The sequence below is a fragment of the Podarcis erhardii genome (genome assembly GCF_964252035.2).
Source record: "Podarcis erhardii genome assembly, chromosome: 8".
NCBI lineage: Eukaryota > Metazoa > Chordata > Lepidosauria > Squamata > Lacertidae > Podarcis > Podarcis erhardii.
This window is the reverse complement of record NC_138499.1, coordinates 57,052,458-57,055,589: the sequence shown is the minus strand read 5'-3', so window position 1 is coordinate 57,055,589 and position 3,132 is coordinate 57,052,458. Positions and strand designations below refer to the sequence as shown.

At 38.4% G+C, this 3,132-nt stretch overlaps 1 long non-coding RNA gene across 1 annotated transcript; it reads left to right on the top strand.

The window, feature by feature from the left end:
• Positions 1-476: 476 nt before the first annotated feature.
• On the top strand, positions 477-1,626 carry LOC309347783. Its single transcript, XR_014159040.1, has 2 exons — positions 477-570; positions 1,369-1,626. It is a non-coding gene; the product is annotated as an uncharacterized lncRNA (long non-coding RNA).
• The last annotated feature ends 1,506 nt before the right edge of the window (positions 1,627-3,132 follow it).

The following is a 3,132-nucleotide window of genomic DNA, read 5'->3' as shown; positions in this document are numbered from 1 at the left end:
AAACAAACAAAAAAAGCTGCAATAAAATGGTGGGTTTTTTTATTTTCTGATTTTTTGCAACAGGACATCCTACTGACTTTTATCTAAGCTCATTAGGCTTTAAAGCTGGCATCTCATCACATGAAAAGACATATAAATCAAAATAAGGTCCTGGATTTATGCTGAATGTTAGCTGAGGTCTGAAATACATCCAAGACTTTGGTTCTAGATGCATTCGTTTGGTTAAAGTCAAAAGGATTTGCATCCAAGAGAAAGAATGGCCACCCATTTGGTAGTGCATCTTATTCATTGTTAATCATGCACTAAATGCATCATTAGTTGTGTGGTTTATATAGGTATGTATAATTTGAGCATATCACTTTGGACTTAATAAAGAGTATTTTGTGTCCCGACAAAGGTGTTTGCTGAAATGCACTGGGACTAATAAATTACATTGCTGCGCACTTATATGTTTTCTCTCCTCTTGCTATTTGTACCCAGAGCCAAGTTACACAGAATATTTACATCATATGGGGTGGTGCTTATTTTCAGCCAGGCAGCAAGGGTGACTGACGGCAGCAGGGTGGTGATGTAATTGTCCCCCCCCCCCCTCTCTCTCTCTCTCTCTCTCTCTCTCTCTCTCTCTCTCTCTCTCTCGTGCTTAGCTGTTACTCTAAGTAATGCTGGATTAGCACTGGGTGAAGTCACAGCACAAATAATGCAAGCTATTGCATTATAACTTGCATCAGCTTCAGTTCCATCCCTTGAAAAGCACTATGTGGCTGACCTTTTACACGGTTGTGGTGCCAGTGGAAAAACAACCTTATGCTGGTTTTGAATGCCTCCTGCCTGATGTTTGTTTCCTGTTCTTGTTTCACTATCATTATGGTATGCAGGCAGCTGAATGGAAAGATAGCAAAACTCTGGCTGTGCTGAAATCAGTGACAAAACTTCATTTATATCAGTGAAGCAAGGATTTAGGCATTGTATGTGCAATTACCCACACCCCCTCTGTGCATTCACAGACAAAACTGGCTGGGTTTGGCTGAACAGTGGGAACAGGATAATCGTACCCATAATCTTATTAGAGGAAAATAGGTTCACAAATAGTGTTCTACTTTTGTTACTGGCCTCAATGGCAGGGAATGGATTGTGTATACTTTGCAATCATAAGTGCCCATTATAATTGTGAAAGTGTTTTGATGCATTAAAAATATATCTGAATGTCACTACTGCAGCCACTGCAACAAAAGAAGAGAAAAAGAAATGCTTCAAAGGCCAAAATGTTTGAAGATTATAAACAGCATAAAGCTGATACACATCAGCGTTTGTTTCTCTGGCTCTGAAAGAAGCATAACTTCCCTTTTTCTTTTTTTTTACCCTGTGCAGAAGAGCAGGTTGCAGTCGGAGTTGATGAAAATTATTCAGTTGCAGTTGCGTCAGGAAAACCAATTGTGATATGCATGAAATTTTTAGAATATCTTTGCCAACTCTGTTCTGCCAGTGGTGTGGATTTGCATAAAAACAGCGTTGGCCAATGAAAGGCTGTATAGGTAAAAGAATTTTTCTGCCACCCAGCCTCTTGTCTGCTTGAAAGGGAGTTTTTGGTTTCATGGAACAAATAAAGCATGAAGCTAAATAATTAAAGCCTGGCATTAAGGGACAATGTAATTTGTCATTATCTGGAAACTATTTGTGTGTTTCAGATAGTGGAAGATTTTTCTTTTTTTAAGACAAAAAAAAATCCTAACAAAGAAAAGAAAAATACCCCGGGTAGCATTTGGAAAATGTATACTACCTCTGGAAGTAGGGGAAAAAACCAGAAACCAAGTGGAGCACATCTGCTTACTGGAAACTTAATACTGTTATTGTAAGGTTTTGTATAACTCACTTCCTGTCTTTATACTTACACAACAGGATATTTAAATTACAAGGACAACAGAGGAATGAGGCAAAAGATCCAGCTTACTGCTGTTGATCACAAATATATAGTCTCTGATTAAACGCTCACTTTTATGAGGAAAGTCACTTTCAGAAATAATTAGTAACCACAAGGTCACTCCTTAATTAAACAAGCCCAAGTGATTAACATCAGATTTACTGTTTATTAACTGTTTTACTATGCTGCTTTAAAAAAAAAAAACTTTTACATAGTGGCAAGCGCTAGTCATGCTACACAGGGAAGTCTTATCACAATTTTAGTTGCTAATGTAGTCTTTGGGGTTTTAATATCTCAGCAGTAACAAATTGCATCAGGATGAAACCTGGTACTGAGATGTGGCTTCACAGTCACACTTTTTATTGTACCAGACTACAGTCGCCTCAACTGGAGAGGCTGAAAATAAAGGAAAACAAAATAAAAAATGAAGCAATTGCCAGGCTCAGTCACCATTAAGGGATCTTCTTAATCTGAACAATTTTTAAATTCCTATTTGGAAAGCTTTTCATCTAAAAATAAATATTTTGCCCTTACAAGCTGCTGCAACACTGATATGAGTTTATGGAAGTATTTAATCTATGGAGGGGAAGTAAAATATATGGACGCTCATAGGGTTGAAAGCTGGCACCTTCATGCACAGAACAATTATAGCCATAGCTGTCAACTTTTCCCTTTTCTTGCGAGGAATCCTATTTGGAATAAGGGAATTTCCCTTAAAAAAAAGGAAAATGTTGACAGCTATGATTATGGCTTGGAGTTGTGTTAAAGCATTCAAACTGCAATCCTAACCATGTCTACTCAGAAGTAAGTAATAGGGCTTACTCTCAGGTAAGTGGGTTAGTTTGTGGTAAACAATTTAGAGCTGGGTAAAAATGGCCTCCAAAAATCCTCCATGACTGTTCATGAGCAACAAAATGGGGGGGGGGGGGAGTTGTTGATGAAATTTTCCGAACAGTTTTTCCTCAAAATTTCAGCTCTTTGGACATGCAGTCCTGTGGTTCCTTGAAGGATAACCCAGGGCCATAGGAAGCATTGGCTCTTCCTTTCTGATGGCATGGAGAAAGAGCTCTGATTTCAAAGAGGCAGATTTTATATTGCATTTCCCGCTGCCATGGAAACTTCTTGGGCTACTTCACTTCTAACATCAGAGCTCCTGTGTCAGGATCAGTGTCAGATTTATGTATAAGCTAAACAAGCTATAGTTTAGGGCCCCA